The sequence below is a fragment of the Sapajus apella genome, unplaced genomic scaffold, assembly GCF_009761245.1.
Source record: "Sapajus apella isolate SASKATOON/1434 unplaced genomic scaffold, GSC_monkey_1.0 scaffold37, whole genome shotgun sequence".
Lineage (NCBI taxonomy): Eukaryota > Metazoa > Chordata > Mammalia > Primates > Cebidae > Sapajus > Sapajus apella.
In genome coordinates, this window is record NW_022436977.1 from 14,062,166 (window position 1) to 14,085,935 (window position 23,770).

The 23,770-nt window shown below is 44.0% G+C and overlaps 1 protein-coding gene across 2 annotated transcripts in view; it reads left to right on the forward strand.

Moving 5' to 3' along the window:
* Window positions 1–1,120: 1,120 nt before the first annotated feature.
* LOC116564387 (aromatase) overlaps window positions 1,121–23,770 on the forward strand; it is a 110,072-nt gene continuing 87,422 nt past the window's right edge. Inside the window, exon 1 of one of the 2 annotated variants that reach the window (XM_032297469.1) lies at window positions 1,121–1,283. The gene's annotated coding sequence lies outside the window, so the exon portion shown is untranslated. Of the gene's footprint in view, window positions 1,284–12,364; window positions 12,473–23,770 lie in introns of those variants that run through there. The other variant, XM_032297470.1, reaches the window with a different exon arrangement.

Below are 23,770 nucleotides of genomic sequence, written 5' to 3' on the forward strand. Positions count from 1 at the left end.
CTGAGGATGCACATGGAAACTGAGGTGAGATCTCAATCAGAAATTCTGGATCAAGGTTCAGATTCCTATGTTTTAATAGGAGTATTGACCAACTTCAGTATTCTTAGAAAAGCATCCAGGATAAGGAGAAATTAGGAAAGCATGAAGGTCCACGTAGTTCATTAACTACCCCTACTGTGGGGACATGATGGAGAGGATGGCAATGATGATGTAAAAAGCTATGTCAGTTTCCTTTCAGCTGGAACACTCTGTGACCTACTTGAAGAATTGTCACGTATCCTTATCTGTTTTCATCCAGGTGTCAGGTTTAGGGCCAATGAGGAGGAGCCACTGAGTGGGAGGATTGGCACTCAGCATCAGTCAGATCCTCAATGAATTCAGTAAACACTGAGCACTTCCTGTGCCAGGTATGATCATGGGCATTGGAAATACAGGAGTGAACAGGACAAGTAGCTTATCCTGTGAGCAGCTGGAACACCAAAGAGCCTTCTGGGCTTCTCTTTATCCTAACATACATTACAGTTACTGCTGACTGACCATCTGTCATCAATACCCACCATCAACCATGGAAGAGAAGGCTCTTGAGGCTAGGGGCCATGTCACCCCCAACATGTAGCACAGTTCCTGGTTTGGAATTCAATATTACTCATTGAAGTGAATGAAGGAATGAGGGAATGAATGAATGAAAGGCTGTATAGTGAAGGCATTTCTACATAGAACAATGTGGTGTGTGGTGGGGGGTGTGATCTTATGATTACATATGTATAGGTTTTTGTCCATGGTTCCTGGTTCATACTTCCCATGACAGTCTTTTGTTATAACATAGAGGTAGTTTAGCCCTCAGAAAACAGAATCTCTCTCTCTGACCTTCTTTTGCCCTCCTTTCATCCACCCAAGGCAGGATTCTATAATCTGTTTATGGATCATAAGATCCTCATTCCAGAGGAATTCATGCCCTATACCCTGGAGGGAGGAATGCTGCAGAGAGATGAAGAATCTGGACAGACACACCTTGCTGGGATGAGATCACGTCCTTTTTGTACAATCACATTTTGTTCAATTACATGCTTCAGTCATGAAAAACCAAAGAAGTTTCCATAAAAGGCCCAGAGGACAGGGTTCGGGGGTTTCTGGAGAGCTGAACACGTGGAGGCAGACAGGAAGGTGAAGAACTTATCCTATGAGGACAAAAGCTCCTGCACCCAGGATCCTTCTACACCTCACCTAATGTATCTCTTCATCTGACTGAGCCCTCAGCCTGTAGGATCAGACACTCTTTCCAGGTAGATAGTGTTGGAACTGAATTGGAGGACACCCAGCTGGTGTCCGCTGCTTGGTGTGTGTGTGTGGTGGGGGATCCCTACACATTTGGTCGCAGAAGTCTTCTGTGTTGATAATTGTTGTCCTGATGTGAGAGCAGAGGAAAAACACGGCTTGAGAGTTTTTCTGAAATTGGAGGGCCTAAGAACTGTACTGTTCTATGCCACAGAACTGCCCCCAACCACCTTCCTTGCAAGTCTGGCTATCCAATGGTCAGGAGAGGAAGTGGTAGCCTGGACCAGCCTCCCCACTTTTCCACCTCCCACCCCAGTTGAGAGCCCAGATCCAGTAGACGGAGTGGAGATGAGGCCTGCTTGGAGTCAGGCAGGCTCTATCAGATAACTTCAAGCCAAGAAGCTGCCCCTCTTGGGCTGGAGGGCTCAAAAGTCTTGTGGCATGGGCACAAGACTTGGGCTGGGTAGGTGGAAAGCATGGGGTATTGCTCTGAGGCAAGAGAGGGGCAGAAGGAAGGGCAAAGGAAAGGCCAGACTGCTTTCCTATCAGACTCCACTGTCGGATCTCTCTCCAACTCTTCCTGTGGGGATAATGGCATTTTTCACAGAAGAAGGGGGATGTGTTGATATGGCCTAAGGTAGCCATCTTCACTCATCCCTCACCCTGAAGTGGCTGTGGCCAAGCAGCTGCCACCATCTGTCCTCTTTCCCCTTCTCCTCTATCTTCTGTCTCCAACACTCTTGCCACACAGAGACCTGTCTCCGTCGCTGACCTATTTCAGTGTTGCCCGCTTTAAAGCCTAGCTCAGAGCTCCCTTCCTTATCCAGCCTTGCCTTCCCAGGCCAGCCCCAAGCCTTGTGAGCTCTACAAGCTGCAGGGGCTCTGTGGTTATTCACCTTGGCTTTGGAATCAGACCTGACCTTGAAATTGTTTTTTAACTGCATGACTTTAGATCTGCTACTCAACTTCTCTAAAGAGGCTGCAATTATCTATTTCATAGGAGTGTGAAGCTTTAATGAGAAAATACATGTAAAGCACGTGTTGTGTAATAAATGTTCAATGCAGGTTTGTGTTGCTGGGTATGGGCTGTGTGAACTGGCCGTGTATGCCTTGTGCTGTTAATTGACATCTTAGTTCTTCCATAGCGTATTTCTTCAGTTGGGTTACAGTATTCTTAAGGAATGGACCTATCTTAACTGTGTCCCCTCATAGCAGGGACTTTTGCCAAGTAGGAATATTTGATGAATCGATTGATTAGCTAATCACACTTTGTAGATGCTTTTTGAGGTACAGAAATTTGAATGCATGATAAACCGGGTTCTTATATGAATACAGTGGCTTTGAGGTTGGCTATATGGAGCCTTTCAGTATGGATCCCTAAGCCTCCTGAGACTTCCTGAGAGGCAGATATGCCTGCATAGGCTGCCCTGCCTGATACTTAACAGAATGGGCTGCTACTTTTTACTTATTATTAAAAAAAAAGTTAGCTACCAATCTGTCCTGTTTTGTTGACACAGGAGGCTCAAGATAGTGGGGACACAGGGAGATATCTAAACTCCCTTTTCTGGAGACCAAAGAAGCCAAGAACAGTGTGTGCTATCTTTACAATGAGAAGTAGTTTTTCCATTAAAAGGCAGATGCTTCGTTTCCAAAAGTTAAATAGAATGGTCCTTAAAAATGATTCCAGCTGGTTAACTTTAGGGCTCTGGAGAATAAAATCAAATTCAAGATTATACCCCAACTCTAGTTCCATAACATTTCTTCCCGATTGTGAAGTGAATAATTTTCCTGTACTCCAAGGCCTGGCACCTGGGTATTCTTGCCTTCAGTGATGAGATTGGCAGCTACGTTATGACTTCTGATGGCTTTGCTGCCCGCACCACCCTTCCTCCCCACCAGTGATTAGGGAGAAAGTCACCCTAAAAGTTGTCACCACATGCACCTTCCACTCATCCTCTTCTGGTTTTAACTCCCCATTCCTACTTTTAAACCCCAAGAAACCTCACACCACCCAACCAAAGTCAGCAATTCTCCCTTTTTTCTTTCCTTTGTTCATTCATGTATTCATTTACTCAGCAAATGGTAACTGGGTGTTTAATATCTGCCAGGAACTGTGCTAGGAGCCAGGAATAGCATGGAGAGCAAAGTCAGGCACCATTCCTGAAGCCCAGAGCGGGGAGACAGATTTACCAAGCAATGTTAGACATGAGGATGCAATTCTAAATGCAACCATGAGATAAATGCTCTGCAGGAAAGGAGTGCAGTTCCTTGAGATCATATCACTGAAGACCCTGTCCTAGATTTGGATGTATAGTTCATGGAAGGTTTCCCTGAGAACAGGATGCTTGTGTTGGCATCTAAAGCTGAGTTGTAAACTAGGCGAAGGTGGGAGTGAGGAGACTAGCAGAGAGGAGGAACAACATGTTCAAGGCCCTATGGCAGGAGATGCAATGGCTTATTTCAGGAACCATAAGAAGGCAATGTGGTGCAGCTGGAGCATCAGGAGCAAAGAGGAGGGAGGGAAGTGAGGCTGTAGCCAAGGCAGGGGCCAGACTCTGTGGGTGGGACCTTCCCCATAGGGTAGAGGCCTTTACTGTGAAAGCAGTGGGAAGCCAATGAGGCGTTTTACACGTATGTGGGAAGGGAAGGAGTAGGTAGATGGATAACAGATTTTCATTTTAAAAGATTACCTTTTATTGCCCAGACTTGCGGTAGCTTCTGTCACTATAGAAACCATGTATGATCTCTGACCTCCACCAGGGCCAACTTCAGCCTTTAAAACCACGCTTCCAAATGAAATAAGGAAGTGCTGAGTTCTAGAAAATGTCACTTTCTCTTTCATCTGTATGTAAAAAGATAGTTAAAACAACAGAACTGTGACTAACATTTAGATCATTTAGCCAATCTTGATACTAGCATGAGTTTTTGTATGATATATAGCATGTTGTTAGCATTTTCATAGAAGTTAGCCTTTGGTGCTTCCAGGTAAGAGCGCCAAATCAGCTTATCTCCAGGGCTGGGAATAAGAATAGATGATATTGCTTCCCTTGTGAGATTTTGGTCCAAGTTGGGCAGGTATCAACAGCTTTCTACCTGTCACAGTTGCAGTGTCTAGACCTTTGAGTTGCCCATTCATTGTTCGATGTGGAGCTGACTGTGGTTGTGAAGTTGATTCCATTTCAAATCCCCTCTTCACATTCTTTTCTCTCCTTTTTTGCAACAGACATGCCCTCACAACCCCCCTCCCCCATTCCACCTTTCTAGTGTAGTATATCTGATTGTCACAGGTTAGATTCTCTGGAAACAAGTGCTGAGACGCAATTTGGAGTACAAGATGGTTATCAGGGATCAGCACCTGTAGAGGAAAGAAGGAAAAGCGGGATTGGGCAGAGGGACAAGTCCAACACACTCCAACCCTGCAAATCCTCAGGCGACCCACTGGGAAGTTCTGGATTGTGTATTGCCGTCAGAGTGTCCTGTGTTAGGACAAAGTGACTGTCTCACTCAGTCACAGGACAGATGTGGGCTGCCCTGTGAGGGTATGACTTAGGGCCAGGTGGCTCTCTGCAGCCAAAACACACCTTAATCTTCATCTCTGCAGCCAGGCACTCAGTCCTTTCTCGAAGAGGGACCTAGGGCACATCTCCATGTCTACCATAACAATCACCTGATTTGTGACATTAGTAGGCTTTAAATTGTAACCATGTCAGGCTGTAGAAAGAAATCTTTTCCTTTTTCACCTAGAGTTATGGCCTTTCAATGAATAAAAAAGTGATTGTTTTCAGAAACAATGCAAATATAAAGGGAAGCTCTAAGAGTGGATTCTGTGAAATCATGGGAATTGCTCATGAATTTGAAACTGCTAAATCCACAGAAGTAAGTTAATACTGCAAAGCTCCACTTATGAAATGCGAGCCACTGTTTTTGAAAGGATAAAACAAAGCCTTGCATGTGTAGAGCACTTCAGTTTTCAAAGTATTTTCTCATGTCATTTGAGTTCTATAAGCCTGTGAAGCGGGCAGGGCAGGTCTTATAACCATTTCACAGATGAGGAAGTCAGGGCTCAGGAAAGCTTAAGTGATCTGCTCAAGGTCACACTGTTGAAACTTCATCAGCCTTCATTTATGCCCAGTTTATCAAAAGTAGGAACATTTTTGGCCCCCATCTTGGGCCACTCAGGAATGCTCAAAATCATGGACAGGAAGTGAAATCATACAGCAGGGAGAGGATTCAAAGTGACAGAGTGGAAAAGGGCTCAGACTGGCACTTGGCTCCAAGGCTTAAAAAAAAAAACCTGGGGCAGGCACTGCATGCTAGAATGTATAAGCTAGTCAAGAGAGAAAGCCAAGCCTTGGTCTAGCAGATTAAGGGAGGTGTTAAGAGAGCAATGATGTAAGAACATGATTTCCTAGAAACCATGTAGGGGAACTGTCATCTCTGCAGTGAAGAGATGTGTATAGGTCCTAAAAAAAAAAAATGAATTTGGGGCCTAATAGCCAAGGACCTTTCCTCCTCCCTGGGTTGCAAAGACAGAGTAACAAGCTAGAACAGATAGGCTTTACCTCTCCAGAGAGACCGGTTGGGAGGGACCAAAAGGGATTTCTGCCAATATCAAACCTGGAGAAGATGACACCCTATTTGCCGAGCCTAGAGACTCAAGCCAGGGACGAGAGAAGTGGCCCTAGCTAGGGGAAGCCTAGGTCTAACCATAGACCCTAAACTCATGATACTTTCTTAAAGTTGTGTAAGTAAACACATGGTCTCCAAACCACCCCTGATTCTGGGAATAAGAATAAGAGGGTACTGGTATCTGGGCACCAGTGAGTATCCTGGGAGATGGACCTGGCTAGACGTGGTAGGGAAGTTGTGCAGGTGTGCTGAGTCTATCTCTACCTCTGAGCCTGGGAGATGTGAGAAAACAGGAAAATGAGAGTCTTCCCCCAGGGACCTGATGGGGGATTGATAACCACCATTTGTGGATCTGTCCCTTCTGAGAAGGCACCCCTGCTGCTGGCCCTAAGCCCAGAGAGCTTACATTAGAAAACATTACTCTCACACCCAAGGGGTGCAGCAATGCTCCTAGAAGAGGCTCACATGAAACCAAGCCACTAGAGAACAGTAATACATATAAAAATATTAACATTAGGACCTAAACGTTCCAGTAGAGCACAAAAAGAGTTTCTGGAACCAAATGACAAGATCTGCAGACAAATTCAGTATCTGGAGGAAAGAGAGGTAATAGCTAATAAGAAGTAAATTTCCCAAGTTAAGAAAGGGCCCGAGTTTGCCAATTGGAAAGTTTTGGCAAGTTCTGGGTAGGACAAATGATTCACAGGTTGGGAAATTCCAGAAGTCTAAGGATGAAAAGAAAATCTTACAATCTTCCAGAAAGAAAGTGCAAGTGACTTATGGGGAAGAAGGATCATGGAGGCATCAATTTTCTCTTCTATAACGCCTAAAGTAGGGACGATTGAGGCCAATTGTGTGAAGATTACTGAGAGAAAATCACTGCACACCAAGACTCCTGTAGCAAGACCCCACTCATCTGTCAGGGCCAAGGAAGCATAGCTGAGGATATGCAAGGAAAAGACATGTCACCCACATCTTCCGTCAGAGAAAAAGGTGTTAAGATCTAACCAAACAATAGATGGATCAGCTTAAAGGCTGCAGGATGGAAGGAGGAGGAAAAAGGAGAAAAAAATTAGTGGTGAGCAAGGAGACTTACAACACATCATCAGTTAAACTCAGACAGATAATAATAGTCTGTTCAGGAATGTGTAATATAATTGCTGAAAATAGAAGAGACATATTTCAAGGGAAATGTTAACAATAGCCTGGAACAAAAAGTTCTAAAGGAGAAAGAGGGGAAGTGAAGTTTCCACAGGTCTCACTTTGGTGTATGAGGGAGGGAAGTGAAAGCGTTCTAAAGGCCTCATGCTGGGGGAGGAAGAACAGTAGGAGAAGAGAGAATCAGGGAGATAGTTGGACTTTTATCTTGGTATAATGTAATAAAAGAATGAGTTTCACTATGAGTGACAAAAAGGAGAGTGAGCTGGTAGAATGAAAAACTAGAGCTCCCAAATTAAGAAGAGAAATAAAATAACTGAGTAGTAACCTGATACCTAATTAATATAAAGAACATGGAGGGGGCTTAAATGAGTACTAAATATTAAGTAAAATAGAAGAAATAAAATTCAGTGTATTATTAAATGTGAATAGACAGATTTATTGGTAAAAGAGAGACTATTGGATTGGGTAAAATAAAAAGCAGACAGTTACATGCTTTCTTGTATATATATATATATATATATATATATATATATATATATATGTGTGTGTATACATATATTGTATATATTGTTGTATTATACATAAATATGTATATATACACACAAGAAAAAAATACATTTAACAAATGTGATAAAGGTTGAGAATAAAAAGGCAAGAAAAGATACCAGGTAAATGCAAATAACAAAGCAGGAAAGAATTACTATGTTAATACCCAATAAAATGAAATGTAAAGAGCACTGAACAAGGTAGAGTTGCTATGTAATGCTAAGATAATTTGCAAAAAGTCTCTAACCAGTATGTGTTAAAAATCAAAAAGTCTCTAACGAGTATGTGTAAAAAATAGTAAAGCCACGTGTGATTCCAGTGCCTTTTTTCTTTAGAGATAGCAAGAAGTTGCTCCCCCTAAACATGGCCCCATTCTATCCAGTCCTACCTCATAATCATTCTGTATCACACAAATACGTATGCTCTTGCAAACATGCTAACTATACTTAGCTCCTTCTGGGTCAGTATTTACAGGTTTGCCCCCATTCCTTATTTCTATGAGGAGGGATTTCCCTAAAATGCCACAGGTCCTCTTCCCCTTCTCCCCCATTGCTTCTCCCCAGAGAGAAGGAATGTCTTGGTTGACTCATCTTCTTCACTTCTCTTCCTTCCTCTGCATAGCCAGCCTTATCAGCAAGCTCTCATTCTGATCTGCTCTCACGTAATTCCAGCTCTCCAGGCGCAGCCTCTATGCAGGAAGACCTGGAATGCCCAGTGCTGCCTGTGATTGGTGAGTCTGTCTTTCTCATTTGGAAAAATTATTACTGGACATTTAATGTCACCTTTTCCAATGTCAGCTTTATCCCTAATAAAGGCGACATTTTGGTCTCCATCTGACTTGCTCTCATCCTACCACCTGATTGGTTTAGAATTCTGGTGGGGAAAATAGGAACTGAATTCTGGGAGTCTCCATACAACTCCAAAACCACCTTATTCTTCCCAAAGTCAACCAGCCATCTCGAATGTGGCTAGATTCCTCATCTGCGCTTCCTCATCCTTCCTTCCTTCCTCAAGTCACAGCCATGTAGCTTCTCCTCCCACCAAACACTGAACCCATCCTGCCAAGGTTGCTGATGACTTATTTCAAAATACAATGAAATTTTCAGTCTAAAGGTCAATTTTACTTGAAGTCTCTGCTACTTTCAAAGCTCTTCATCACTTCCTCCCACAAATGGGCCAGGCATGGTGGCTCAAATCTGTAATCCCAGCACTTTGGGAGGCCAAGATGGGTGGATCACTTGAGGCCAGGAGTTTGAGAGCAGCCTGGGCAACGTGGTGAAACCCCACCTCTACTAAAAATGCAAAAATTAGCTGGGTGTGGTATGTGCCTATAGTCTCAGTTATTCAGGAGGCTGAGGCAGGAGAATTGCTTGAATCCCCCCAGAGGCAAAGGTTGCGGTTAGATGAGATCATGTCACTGCATGACAGAGCAGGATTCTGTCTCAAAAAAAAAAAAAAAAAAAAAAAAAGGTCAAATGAATTAGTGAATGGATGGATGAATGAATGCATGCATGCGTGATTTGGGGGGTGGGAACATTAGATGACTCTACTAATTTAATCTCCTGTGTCTGTGGAAATCAAACACAGGAGACTGCTTTGTGCTTTCTGCCAGCCAGCTCACCAACTGAGCCCCTAATGGTGCCTTGGGCTTTACTCGGGAGTTTAATTAGCCCTGGCACTTGATTCTGAAAGAAATGGAGAACAGTGATGAACACAAACAGGAGAGATCTGGGCAGTAACCAGCCTGGCATATGGCACCATGGATCACCCACTGGCTTTAGGACTGGACTAAGTCCTAGGTAACTGTACTCCTAAATGTTACTCATGTTTATTCTTTCAAGATGCTAGATGATTAAGACCTTTTCTTGACTGCCGGAAACCAAAATACGAGCTGCTTTTGGATAATGAGCGGTATATGGAGAGTCATCGGGGATGTAGTGGAAGTAGGGAAAACAGTTCTGAGTTTGGATTCAAAAGACTGAGCCTGATGCCTTACTTTCCCCGCAACCAGCTGTATGGCCATGGGCAAGCTGGGTTATATTTCCAGGTTTAAAAGCCTATGATTCAATGAAATGCAGTAAACAATGATTCAAAGGAATTACACAGTGATGTGTTTACAGTAGATACACCATGAAGTTAAAGACACTTGCACTTTCAGGCATCTCACTGCCCTGGCTCCTTCCAAATCCCTGTGTCTCATTTTGTTAGATGGTATCACTATCTTAAACCTGGGTCTCATATAAAAGTTTCTTCCAGGTTTAAAATTCTATTGTTTCTGGCCAATGAACTTGAAAAAGAACATTTTCTGTTATACAATTCCATTCTATTCCATAACTTGTAATTTTTTAGTTTCAAGGACACCACTGTGTCATATATACATTGTTCCTTTCTTTAGGTACTTAGCATGATTTTGGACAAATTTGATAAAGAAAATTGAAAGTCTAGATCGCTGGAATTTACTAGTATAATGCTTAAAGTTGAGCCACATTCTAAACGTTATTGCAGTTGAAAATTCTACAGCAAGAATTCTTTAACTATAAGGTCTATGTTGGGTTATTATGAGTTTTGTTCTGGTCTCATTTTCATTGTTCAGGAGTTCTGGACATCTGATGCTGCCCATGCAATTCTCTTTTTTTCTTTTTCTAGAAGAGCTTTGCCTCTGGCCACTTGGAAGCTGGGCCTTGGGAGGTCCAAGGCTAAACTAACTATGCATTGAGGTGACAGTACTCAGTAAGACAAATCTTTACTCTGTGGCAATCTGGTTTGGACATCTACCCTAATTAAACTGGGAAAATATGGGGAGGACTCAGGAATGATCTTAATTATAGATACTTCTGACTTATAATGATTCAACTTACAATGTTTCAGTTTTAAGATGGTATGAAGTTCACTTTTAGTAGAAACTGTACTTTGAGTACCCATACAACTATTCTGTTTCTCACTTTCAATACAGTATTCAATAAATTACATGAGCTAATCAATACCATAATATGAAATGGGCTTTATGTTAAATGATTTTCCCAATTGCAGGCTAATGTAAGTGTTCTGAGCACATTTAGGGCAGGCTGGGCTAAGCTATGATGTTTGGTAGGTTAGGTGGACTCAAGACACTTTCAACTTACAGTATTTCCAACATACACTGGGCATTTCGGGATGTAGCACCATGGTAAGTCAAGGCATCTGTACTTGTGGGATAACTACAAGGCTCAACCCCCATGGTTAGTGTCATACTCTGCTAGCCCAAGAGGCTACAGCAAGCAAAGCGGATGGCAGGGTAGGCGAATATCTCTGGGCTGCAAGTCCTTACGAAGGGATCTTTCTTCCCAGACTTCTCAGTCCTCACAACTCATATACCCTGCCAGCAAAGAACACCCACAGGACATCTGTCTTCAGCTTGCTGTTCAGAACCACCATAAGGGCTTTGCCCTGTAACAATTTGGTTTGGACATTTACCCTAGGCAAATGGGGAATTTTTTTTGACATAGGGTCTCTTGCTTGTTACCCAAGCTGGCCTCAGCCTCCTGGGCTCAAGCAATCCTCTGGCCTCCTAAGCAGCTAAGACTACAAGCACATAACCATGCGCCCTAAACTTGGAAAGTTTATCTGGTTCAGGAATTCTCTTAATTATTTTGTTTTCCTTGTAACTGGTATTTTGTTCCCTTTTGTGAGGAGGGGAAAGGAAGTATTTGCTTTAACTTATCTGGCTTTGTCATTTTCATCAAAAATGAGGTTACAGATCTACTTCTGACTTTAGTTTGTAACAAACCCCAGAATTTTGTTATTGTTTTGCCTCTGACTTTTGTTTCCCCAACAGAGAATCACTTCTACCTCAGAATTATAACCCCTAGGGTCCCTAGACCTGATAGTAAAAATTCCAGATCAGTGGACAGCTTAAAGGATTTCCAGTTAACATTTACTCTACCTTCTGAAATTTGCCTCTCCCTTTGCTTTTTTTCACTTAATTTTACTTTCTATGTGTTTGTTAGTTGGATTTAAATAGACATTTCATTTTTAACCAGTTTTAAAGTTATTTTTTATTTTTGGCTCATAATTATGTTTTAATTTATATTATTTTATTGCCATTTTATTCTTAACCAGCCAGGAGCTGGCCTGGATTAGGAGAACTGGGTTCTAACCCACCCCTGATTGGTCTATTACATTGTCACACAGGGTGCATTACTTAGTTCCTCAGGCTGAGGCTCAATCAATGTGATGGCCCCTGTTTTTACAACGTTCTAGTAGCCTATAAATTGGCTTTGTTTTTTCATTCTTATTTCTATGTTAGCATCTTTGCAAAAATTCCTAAACTTATTTAGGAACAAATTGTTATTATATGAGGCTAATGGTAACTAGAAATAACTAGAATAATTCCTAAGAAGTTTTGGCTTTATAAAATATTAATTTTTGGCAACGACCAGAAATGTCTACCTTTAAATAAATACCTGTGTCTACTCTTTTTGGGGTTGGTGGGGTGTCTTCTGACTGGCCTCCAGATGTGGGAATCCATTCCAAGTGCTGCTTGATTGTAATATTGGACCAAGCCCGTAGTCACACTGCCCAGTCTTTGGGTGGGGGGAGCTGAGAGATTCTGTGAATATTCTTAGAAGGGACATGTTTTTTGATAGGTTTAAAAAAAAAAAAAAGCAGCAGCAAGGTCCACAGGTCCCCTGATTTTAGCCACGACGTAGAAAAGCTCCACACAGACCCTCCTCCCTTCCGCTCTGGCACAGAGTCCCGTTGTCCTTTTAAAGGCGGTGTCAGAAACCCTGTGGTGAAATTCAGCCTGTGGATTCCAGAAATTTGGAGTGTTCTTGGGGGGGAAGAATCCACACACACAAAGCAACATTTGGAGATCCCTGTGGTGAGTTGGGAGGTGGGGAGGACACGCAGTGTGGGAAGGTGGGAAGGGAAAGCGCCGGTGCACATCCTCCCTCTTTTTCCCAGGGCTCTGAGTGTCAGGGCTGAGATGGAGATGACACCCTGGCAGAGGAGGAGGCAGGGTGCTGCGGGCTGGGCATGGACTTTGAGGTCTGTGCTGAGCTTTACAGTTCGCAAGTACTTTCATGTTATCTCGTGAGTCCATGGCTCCATAGCCATTTTAGTCACAGACATTGACTTTCACAGTGGCTAAATAAATTTCCCAAGACCACATGGTTGAAAAAAGAAAAAAAAAGAGTAGAGACACACCCAAATCCAAAAATTTTGTGCTGGAAGGCTTTCATCCCGTAAAACATTTCCATCTCCGTTTATCACTGATGCCACAAGTTCTACTACTCCAATTTCTTTGGAAGCTTAATTGATTTTTTTCCCCTCCCTAGGACATATGCACTTAAATTATTTAGGAAGTATTATGCCTGAGTGTGGCTAATTCCCTAACTAAGAGCAGCTTCTATATGAAGGAGCTTCTCAGCAGGCAAGGAGAGAGAGGGCTGGAGAAAGGCCAGGCATGGCGAGCAATTGTAGGCCACCCAAGGGCCTGGACTCTCAGGTTGGTGATAACATGATGGTAGGGGTTTGGGGGAGATGTCCAGAAACAGCAGCCCTGGAGGCCACTGCAAGGGAAAACAGGAAGAAGGCAATAGTCAAGTTCCTTCTTTGAACCAAGCCAACTAATGCCTGTCCAGGTCCCTTCATGTAGCTCCAGCATTCATTTGGTGCAGAATTCAGAACACTGAATTCCTTGGAGCCATTATTGAGGCTTGAAAGTTTGGAAGCTCTGTGTTAGCAGCATTTAGGGACAGTTCAGCCAGAAGTGGATGTGTTCCCTACAGACATAAAATTCTACAAACTACATTGTTTCCTAATGGGATCACTGGTTATGGACTCATGGAGCTGAAAAAGTCTCCACAGTGGGAGAGAAACTGAGAGGTCCTGCGTCCAGCTGGTGAGACCCAGTGCAGTAGAGACTGGCCCAACGCCACCTGGTGAGTTAGGTTGTTAACAATCAAATGCACTTGCAAAATCCTAATGGGGATGCAGGGGGTGGAGGTGATACAAGGATGGAAAACATTTTGTCAAGCATCAGATTGTGACAAAGGCTCTTCCTAAAAATTAAGAATAGGATGACTAAAAGGGGCCTACGATATATTTTATATATTTGGTGATGGTACTGGCATTTGAGTATTTCTAGTTTGCTTTTATTATCTAGATGATGAACAGTAACAACAGCAGCAGCAGCAGCAGCAACAAACTCTTACATAAAATTCATCTCTAAATGCCAAAGCAGTTTGTTTCTCTAAATATAGCACACAAAAATAGAGAGGCGTTACATAAAGTAACTCGCTACTAATTATCACTTGTGCTTCCCAGTCAGGTAAGGGCTGCACAGTTCAGATAAAAGCCTCCACTGGCTGCTTGTTCTTTGCTCAGCTCTCAGCCACAGACACCTGCCCTGCCTTGTGATTAGGTCACCTTCCTCTGACAAGGGCAGAGATCTCCAAACTCACTGACAACTCCTTTCCATGCACAGGGAGGCAGAAGGGGCTTGCAGGTTTCCACTCAGCCTATTTCAAGTCTGGCCTAAGCAGCCCCTTTGCCTGTGGAGCCAGGTCTGACCATGGCCTGTTGTGGGAAGGCCACGCCAGATGCAGATATGGGATGGGAGCTGTGGCTCCATCTTCTCATACTCTTGCAGAAGAGGATGTGTGTGGTGCTCCCTGACTTAGCAGTTGGTCTCAGGAATTTTATTTATCGTGGTTTTCTTCCTAAACAGAATTTCTGTCCATTTAGTTCACAGGATGTTGATGGGTTTTCCTTCCTTCTGGGTTCCTTTCCACTCAATGAGGGTCCAGGCCTTCCCCCTTCCCAGCATAGTCCAGCCTACCTGGACACTCTTTCGTGGGCCTCTGGGGCCAGAGGATGAGTCCCTAGTGCTGTCTATCTACTCTGTTCATGTGCAATTCAGTAGACATTCATTGAAGAGCCACCCTGGGAGGATCCACCTAAAAGAGCAGCTTGCATACATGCAGGGCTACATAGGGTTCAAAGGCCTTTCATGCTCATTAACTGCTTATTTGTCCTAGAAGGATACCTAAGCCCAAAGCCTTGCTATATAATATGAAGACAAGATTTTCATGAGATTCCTGTAACCAATGAAGAAGCAAGCTTTCAGTAATCATGTAGATCTAATGGTTTAAATGTCACTTATGGGTGACAGGTGATGGGTTATGAGGATTAGATAAGAGCTGTTTGTAAGAATGTCTACAAAGTAGAGTGACAGGCTCTGGTCAGATATTTTGATCATTCTACAGTGCATGAAAGTGTTTGTGAGAATTGTATGTGCATCTGTATCTAACAGAATCTGCTTATATCTTCAGAAAACTTTGTCATAAATTTAAATTACTCAAAGTGTCTGAACTTCAGATACTTTAAGTAGCACATTTGAGAATGGGAATGTTGATTACAGTGTTTATAAGGAAACAGATGAATATTCCACTAATAACTATGAAAATCTGCTAAAGCTTAGACTAAGCTGCATATATTTAGTTATAATAAAATTGGGTGAACACATTCCAACTTCAACCTGATTAAGGGAAAGGGTGTAGGGGTGAGACAGGTGGAGCTCGGAAAGGAACAGTGAGAGTTTGGCCAATGGGAAGGCAGGCTGTGCCAGAAAGGAATGTGTGGGCTGGTGACAACTGAGGGCAAAGTGCTGGACCCCTCAGAGTTAGGCAATCAATACAGAGGGGCTGAGGTTCATCTGCTGCCTTCAGCGCAATCAATACAGAGGGGCTGAGGTTCATCTGTTGCCTTCAGCTCTGCAGGCTACATCTCAGGGTGTTTCCTGTGAAAGTTCCAAAAGAAAGCTGTATGGTCTACTTGGGGAAATCTGTGGTTCATGCTGGAATGCTGGACATACCACATTATTGGAGAGATGCACACTGAACGACCGACAAAATGAAACTCAACTTTCCAAATGCTGGTAATGAGAAGATTCAGTTCTAATGACCAGTTGTTTCCCAAAAGACTGTCAGCTCGATTCATAATGAATGCATTCTAACCATGACAGCCAGTCAGGACACAAAAAACAGAGCATCCTCAATCCCAGGAAACAGCTCTCTGGAATCTGTGAGCTCTAGAACCTAGATTGAAGAAACACTGACACCCCTGCCCCATGACCAGCCAAGAGTAAGAGTTCCAGGAAGACTGAGGCCACAGAAGGCAGGGGTTTGCCCTCTCTCCAGGAGGTCCCTGACCCACGTGGAGTCATGGGCAGGGCATGAGTGATGTGATTGCTGGAGGGAAACTAGCTCCTGGCTCCAGGTAGAACATAACCAGCTGGAGCCTTGTAGGAGGTCCCCGGCACAGATCATCAAACCAGGTAAGTCCTTGGGAATCTGAACAGGGACAGGAGACTGTTCTATGCTTTGGTGAGGATCAGGAAGACATTAGAATGTGGTGCTAGGGACTTACCTTTGAAGTTGAACAAACATGGCTTTATATCTCCACTTTGCTATCAACTGAGTGGCTTTGAGTAGATGGCTTCATTTCTTAGATCTTCAGTTTCTTCATCTTCACCTATAAAATGTTTTTAAAAAATATTTTAGGCTGTTGAGGGTAGTAAATTAGATCATGTACCTAAAGCACCGAGCATTGTGATAGACTCATTGGTACTTATTACATAGTGGGATAGCACCCTGGCTATGATGGCCTTGTGAGGGGGGGCTACACGGGAGGCCCAGGAGGAAGCTCTGAGTTAAAGTTAGGTCCAGATCCTAGACTTCTGGCAACCCCTAAAGCCCCCTCTTGAACATGCTGGGGTGTGATGGGGTGGGTCAAAGTGTGAAACCTCTATTCTTACTCCGTCTGCCCCAGATTCTCTCAAAGAGCACAGAATTGAAGGAGAGCACTGGACCAAGTGTTAGGAGAATTGAGATGGGCTCTGCCACTCCCTGGCTGGGTGACCCTGACAAGTCCTTGAACCTGTTGAGGCCTGGGCTTCTCCATTTGTACACTAGAACAAGGTCATCTGCTCTGTCTGTCACAGGATGAACTCCAGCCTCATTAGCCTGGCTTTTAAGAACCTTCCATCATACTCCCTCACCACATTTACCATGAGTCCTCTTCATGCCCACATGGTTCTGCCACACCAAACCCTTCTGGGTACATCTTTCACCCCTAGACAGAATGTTCTTGCCCAAGTCTCTCTCTATCTAAAGCCCATATTCTTTGGCATCCCCTGTAGCATCTAGCACAGGGTCTTGCATAAAGCAGATCATTGCTTTCTCAGTTAGGATTAGGTTTGATTACATGGGACAGGAAAACAAAAATAATAGTTGTTTAGCAAGTTAGAAGTGATTTTTCTCTTATGCCAAAGAAGCCCAGGGGAAGGATGGCCCAGGACTGGGAAAGTGGTTCCTTGTGCTGGGGACCCATGATCCCTCTGTCTTGCCGCACCAGCACTCTTGGCACCTTACCTCATAGTCCCATATGGCTGCCTGGGTTTTGGACGTCTTATTCTCATTCAGCCAGCAGAGGATGACGAGGGCTAAGCATGTATTCTCTTCCTTGAGGAAGGCTTCCGAAATGACACCTCTGCTTATAGCTTTTTGGCTAGAACTTATTCACATGGTCATTATCTAGCTGCAACAGAGGCTGGGAATGTAGTTTTTAACTGGGCATATTGCCATCCCTTCTTTCCTTCTTTTTCTGAGACAGAGATCTCCCTATGTTGCCCAGGCTGCTATCCAACCCCTAGGCTCAAGCAGGCTACCTGCTTTGGACTTCCAAAGAGTTGGGATTTCAGGGGTGAGCCTGAGCCTCCATGCCTGGCCATAGTGCCATTTCTAATAAGATTATAAGATTGATAGGGGAGAGTGGGAGAATGGATATTGGCAACCCCTATAGTTGCTTTTGCCATAGTTACTGAAAGAACAAAAAATATAAAAACTCACTATGAAGTTTAAAGCCCTATCTGATATATGAGATTATTATTACAAAACACTTAACTCATTTTAGATGAGTTAATTGTCCTGATTTTTAGGCTAAAAACAGCCCAATTCTTCTTGACCTCTAGTGGAAATATGGTGACATGTTTTTAATTTTTTGTAGAGGCAGGGTCTCACTATGTTGCCCAGGCTGGTCTTGAACTCCTGGCTCAAGCAATCCTCCTGTCTCAGCCTCCCAAAGTGCTTGGATTACAGACATGCATGAGCCACCGTGCCCAGCCAACATATATTTTTTTTTTTCATAAAATAGTAACTCAGAGCTATAAGTGAAGATAAATTGTTGGTCCTTCCCCTTACCTTGCCATATTTTACTACTGAGGGAACTGAACGCCAGTGAGGCTAAGTGATGTGCCCATGATGGCCTAGCTGAATGGTGAAGAAGTCAGAACTGGAATGTGAGTTTCTGGACTCCAACAGGGCTTCTTCCTCCATGAACATTCAGGTTCTGCTGTCACCTGGAGGCCCTGAATCCTGTGCATCTCCTAACCCTGCATGAGGGCCCTGCTCTGCCAGCACCCCTGGAGGCGGATCCAGGTCTCCTTATTGTCAGCCACATTCCCTCCAGCACGTAGGTCAGAAACCTTCCATCTGAAGAGAGGGAAACATGAAGAAACAGAGGAGCATGCTATTAAACTAATGAGGCCTTTTTGCTAAGAGCAAACAATCTCTTCCTTTCCTTGGCACCCAGAATCTGCAGGGCCCTGAATTAGGCACTGATAGGAGATCCACGGAAACATGAAGAATGGTCACTGCCCTTGAGGGTCTGGATGTATAGGTTCATTCTACTTTTCATTCATTTATTCAAGAATTATTTCTTACGCCTCTACTAGCGGCAGGCACTAGGCCTGGCACTGGGTTTAGAGCAAGAATCATGGCACTGGTATACAACAGTAAACTGCAGATATGGTTCTTGCTCTAAAATTGCTTATAGTCTAGTGGGGGACAGAGGCAAGTAAACAGGTAACTACAACATGCAATGAAGATTGCAATGATGGGGAGGGAGCAGGGTACTCTGGGTATAGACTGTGGTAGGTGGGCAAGGCTGAGTGGGTGAGATATCATTGCGGTAGAGACCTGAAGACTGAGTATGTGTAAGCTAAGCATGCACCATGAAGGGTGTGGTGGGTGGGATGGAAGCATATTCCAGGCGAAGAGAATGTGCAGGAGCATGCATAACCTTCTGACCAGACTGCAGGCAGGCCTGGGGGATGGTGGTGGTGAAGGTGGGGAATGTTGAGGAACACAACCAGAAAGGTAGGCAGAGGCCAGTAACTGAAGGACTTTGAAAGGCCTATTGGAGAGTTTCTGTGTTATCTCAAGTGAGATAACAGGCTTGAAGCAGATTTGTATGTTAGAGTCCCTTGGCCTCAGGGTAGACAGTGGATGAAAGCAAGCAGGACCAGATTCAGAGTGGTCAGTAAGGAGCTGTTGCAGTGACAGTGGCTTGAACCAGGAGAGAGCTGCAAGAGGTGCAGAGAGGTTGAGGAATTTGAGAGATCTTTAAATGGTACAGCCAACAGGTTTGGTGCCTGGGCCAGATGAAGAAACAAAGACAGAGGCTAACAAACAAAAGCAATAGCCATTCTCCAGGAAGAAAATGGTGGCATGACCATGTGTTTTGAGCAAGGAACAATTGTTGTGGGCTAGAGAGAGTTTGAAGGACTTCCTAAAAGAGTTGGGATTGGAGCTGGGTGTTACATATGGGTAGGATTTTGGTGGGTAGAGAGGACATTCCAGGCTAAACAATGATGCAAGTTAAAGTTCTGAGGCAGAACAGTGTGTAATTTGTTTAGCATGGTTTGGTCATGGTGTTCTTGGGAGACTTCCAAAGAGCTGATTCTCCAGGGGGTGCTACTAAAACTCTTACTGAAAGGAAGGACTGTGGAGATGAATCTCCTCACTCTCCCAGAATGGTACAGAGCTCTTTACGGACCCCTGGGCTACCTGCGTAGGAACCTCAAGGGGTCCGTGGACTACTAGACAGCCCAGCATACCTGAAACCTCACAGATACTGGCTTCCACCATGACAAAGATGAAAAGTCCCTCTTTCCTAAAATCAATACTTTTATTCTCATAGGCCTCCTGCTGTGCCCCACTGTCCATGTTGAGAGCTGCTGTCCCAGGTGTTGCTTCACTACATCTAGGCTCCTGTGGAGCCCTGCCTGCTAGGACGCACTGGTGAGCAAGGCCTGCAAAGCCATCAGGGAGACCACATGAATCCAAGGCCATGGAAAACTTAGGTTTAGATACTCTCTCTGCTCCTTCCTGGCTGTGTGACCCTAGAATAATTAGTCAACCTCTCAAAACTGAGATTCAGAGAGATTAATTATTCTAGGGTTACACAGCCAGGAAGGAGCAAAGGAAGTATCCAAACCTGAGTCTGTCTGACAGCAAAGCCTGTTTTCTCCATCTCTCCATGTACCTAAGCCAGGTGAGGGTTTAACTTCCTTTCTTGAATGAGGGTTCCAATTCCTAGGTCGGAAAGCACAGTGAGTAGGGAAATATTTACATGGAGGCCACACACCCCAGCCCTTTCCCAAGCCGCTCTTGTTTGATCCTTTTGAGGGTTTTTTTTTTTTTTTTTTTTTTGTAGAGTCTCGCTCTATCGCCCAGGCTGGAGTGGTGTGATAGAGCTCACTGCAACCTCCACCTCCTGGGTTCAAGTGATTCTCCTGCCTCAGCTTCCTGAGTAGCTAGGATTATAGGCGCCCACTACCATGCCCAAATAATTTGTATTTTTAGTAGAGACGGAGTTTCACCATGTTGGCCAGGCTGGTCTTGAACTCCTGACCTCAAGTGATCCCCCTGGCTCAGTCTCCCAAAGTGCTAGGATTACAGACATGAGCCACTGCACCTGGCCTGGAATCTTTTATAGATGGGAAAACCAAAGTCTGAACACTAGCGAGGACTCCCCATGCCACCATGCTACCTCTATTTTCTCAGCCCCTTCTGCAGGCCCCATGCCATAAGAACATGGCTCCTAAGGTTCAGGCCTATGGCCCGAGTTTAGGTGGTGCCTCCACTCTGCTCCCCTACACCCCCGCCCCCCCCACCCTCTACTATTTGAAGGCCAAGACTACTCAGCTTTGATTCTGGTTGAATGAGTCAAGGGTAAAACAAAGAAGAGAATAAAACAAAGAAGACCTACTCCCTTATGGATGAAATGAACCCACCCACCTTTTGACTTCTTTTTGTTCTGGAATGATGGCAGCATGCCGTGACTCATCACACTCACAGCATGCTGTGAATCATCACACTCACAGAGACTACTTTGTATTTTTTCTTGAAAATGAAGAGACAATACACCAATAAATTAACTGAAAATGGCTCGTGTAGGGAGGGAAGAATGACCTCCAGCACATCAGGGCAGAGTCAGGGCCACAAGAAGGTGCAAGAGCGGGAGGGAACCACAACGCCTTGGCAGAGAGGAGAGCAAGTGGGGGCCAAGCCAAAAAGCTCTTCAAGGGCAATTGGTGGTGAAACCTGAAGGAGTCTTGTCCATCCCCAAGTCTGATTGAGTTAAAGCCCTGCACCTTCACAAGCAGCTGGAGGGAAGGGAGGAAAGATATTTTCAAAAGAGCCATCATGTGTGGGGTGTGGGAATGAAAAACTTGCTGTATCTAACACAGAGAGCCTCTCCAAGCCAAGCTGTCTGCTTCCGGGCAAATGAGGGAATGGAAGTGGGACAGAAGACTCTTGGAGCCAGCTATCAGCACAGCTCCAGCTGTCTGGAGAAACGAGCTGAGAAGGTCTGAATCTTCTCCAGCCTGTTCTGCAAATGTGGGATAATCGCACAATGGCTGGCACTCACAGCGTGGCTCCGGCATTATCCAGGACTCTGATTCTTGGTGATGGGAAAGGACAAAATTGGAAGCCAGACGAGCTAGGGCTGGATGGTCTGGAGTAAAACGTCCACTACTCTCAGGCTGTTTCCTCTGAGGAAACAGATGATTGCTACCACCTACCTTAGAGGTTTGGAGGATGAAAAGAGGTAATGCTTGTGGAGCTGTTCTGTAAACTGTAAAATGCTATGCAAATGCTGCTTGTTAACATGTTTACACATGTGGGTGAGTTAACGTAGTATGACAGACTAGACGTCAAACTCAGAGTCCAAGGCAATAGGGGCATTATGTTCCGTGCCTTAGCCTCTGGAAAACATGATGAAACTGGAAATGCGTTTATTGAAAATGAAAAGTTCTCTACAGAGCTTCCTGTCCTTTCCAGTGAATTCCAGGCTTCCCATGGTGCTTTCAGGGCTCCCCCGGAAGCTGGTGGGGAAAGCTGACTTCCATTCTGGTTGCTATGAAACCCCATTTTTGGTTCTGCTCTGTGACCATCTTCATTTCCGTCACTTGCACCGTTATGAGGACTGAAAAGACTCTTGGCAGAAAAGTAGTTTTTTGTTTCATAGCATTAGAGTTTGATATATAATATTATTTTTGAACAGAAGTGCACAGAGGAGTTCATAAAGGGTGGTATTTTAGAGCTGAAAGGGACTTGGAAGACTGTGTAGTTCAACCCTGAGATTTTTTCAGGTGAGGGACTGAGGCCCAGGCAGAAGGACTGGTTTTCTCCAGATCTCATGCATGAGCCAGTGAGCCAGGGTTAAAATCCCCAGGGGTCTGACTCCGATTCCTGTGCTCTTTCCCTTACCCCAGGGTCAAAAGCTCAGATGCTTTCAGAGTCCAGACAAGTGAGGGAGAGGGCACTAGTGGGGAGAAAGGTAGGGAGTTGTGGGATGTTCAGTTCTGTTTATGTTTATCATGTTAGAGGTTTAATGAGCTACTCGAATCTTAAATTTATGTCAGTCATCAAATCTGGGAAGTTTTCAGCCATTGTTTTTTCAAATATTTTTTTCTATACTAATCTCTTTCGCCTTGCCTTTAAGGACTCCAATGACTTGAACATTAGACCACTTGGTATTGTCCCACAGATCCCTGAGGCTCTATTCATTATTTTTCAAGTACTTTTTTATCTTTCAGATTAGATAATTTCTGTTGATCTACCTTCTAGTCTAACACTATCTCTGTCATTTGCATTCTGGTATCGGTCCCATCCTGTGAATTTATTTTAGATATTGTGTTTCTTAGTTCTAATATTTCCACTTGTTTTTATATAATTTCTCTTGCTTGACTGAGAACTTCTGTTTTTCCATTCATTGTAAGAGCATTCACCTTTATGTCACACAGGATGATTATAATAGATTCTTTAAAGCATTCTTTTCTAATTCCAACATTGTCTTATCTTTTCCCTTTATAGCTGGTCATGTTTTCCTGGTTCTTATCACACTGGGTAGTTTTCAACTATATCCTGGACATTTCATATAGTATATTATGAGGCTCTGGTCCTGTTAAAATCATAAAGCATGTTGAGTTTTGTTTTGTTTTGGCAGGCAATCCACCCCATTAAGTTCAACAGCAAGTTCTGTCTCACCTTTTGTAAGCAGTGGTTTCAATGTCAGCTCAGCTTCCAAAGCCTTTGTTTTGCTGTTTGGGTATGTTCCACACAGGCACATCTTGCAGGTGAGCTCAGGACTTGTGTTGGCTCCTACATGGAATCCCTTTCTCCTGCTCTTTCCTCTGAGAGATTTCCCTCTTGCAGGAAAAGGACCAGCTTCTTTTCCTGATCCTCTGGCTAGAAGGATGAATTGCTCTCAGCACTGAAGTGGCTGATGATGCCACAAAGTTTCATGCCACTTGGCCAGACCTTAAAGCAAAGTGCAAGAGGAAAAAAGTGAGGACTCATCTGATACTCTTGACTTAACAGGGACCCCTTTTCTGAACTTCTCTAACCAGAGGGACAGGTTTTCTCTTGAGATTTTAGTGCTCAAGCTGCTGCCAAGGTGGTGGTGGTGCAGTTTGGGGGCTGCATCTGACCGTGGGGCAGAGCTGACAGAGAAAAAAAAGACAACGATTTTCCCCCACTTTCTATCTTGCAGGGGCCCCCTTTCCAGATTATCCAGAAAGATGGGCCATTTCTTGGGGTTGTTGATGTCTATGACAGGACGTGGAGGTTTCATGATTCAGCTCACTCTTGAGTCAAAGCCAGGAGGAAACAAATTCCAGGAAATTTACCATTTCCATATTGGTCATTCATAGAATTTTGACTTTTCCTCACAATCTAGCTGCTTTTAGAGGATGTCTCAGAGGCCTAAGTTAATTGTTTTTTTGTATTTTGCTAAGAGTCTGGTTGTAATCAGTGAGGGAGATAGT